The sequence below is a fragment of the Penaeus monodon genome, chromosome 34 (genome assembly GCF_015228065.2).
Source record: "Penaeus monodon isolate SGIC_2016 chromosome 34, NSTDA_Pmon_1, whole genome shotgun sequence".
Taxonomy (NCBI): Eukaryota; Metazoa; Arthropoda; class Malacostraca; order Decapoda; family Penaeidae; genus Penaeus; species Penaeus monodon.
This window is the reverse complement of record NC_051419.1, coordinates 16050569-16051199: the sequence shown is the minus strand read 5'-3', so window position 1 is coordinate 16051199 and position 631 is coordinate 16050569. Positions and strand designations below refer to the sequence as shown.

The 631-nt window shown below is 32.5% G+C and overlaps 1 protein-coding gene across 1 annotated transcript in view; it reads right to left on the bottom strand.

The window, feature by feature from the left end:
- LOC119594836 overlaps positions 1–631 on the bottom strand; it is a 7731-nt gene that overhangs the window by 5250 nt on the left and 1850 nt on the right. The gene's annotated exons all lie outside the window — the stretch shown is intronic.

Here is a 631-nt window from a genome sequence, read left to right as displayed (position 1 = left end):
ACTCGGGTGACGGGGAAAATTCAGTGATGGGGGGGATATGGGAGAGGAGTGGGGGAGGAGAAAGAGGGAGGTGGAGGGGAATAGGGGAATGGGAAGAGATATGGCAGAGGGGAAGATATAGCATGAAATAGAGAGGTATTTGTGGGTAACTAATACAATTACTAAATGGTAATGAAGGATGAAACACATTTTTTTATCATTAAAGCGAAAATAATTGCAACACAACTTACACATAAAGCAGATGAAAGGAGTCCATTTCTTTTCATTAAAAAACAATATTCTTATGTACTAAACATATCAATATATGGCAATAAGATTATAATTTAACTATGAAAATATAATTGCAACAAACAAATGATTTCTTTGCAAAGGAAACAAAGGAAACTAAAAGGAAAAAAAAACAAGCAATAAAAAAAATCAAACAAAAGATAAAACCACAAAATATAAATAAATCCTATTTCTTAAATTCACCCGAACTCCTTTAATCTTGCATGGAAAAAGCTTCAGCAATTACTAAACAAAAGCAAAATAAAACCTAAAATAAAGAATTAAAAAAAAGCGAACATCTACCAAGAAAATGTTTAACTCCGGACGGGCTGGAGACAAAAGCACAAGAAGTTATTTATTCATG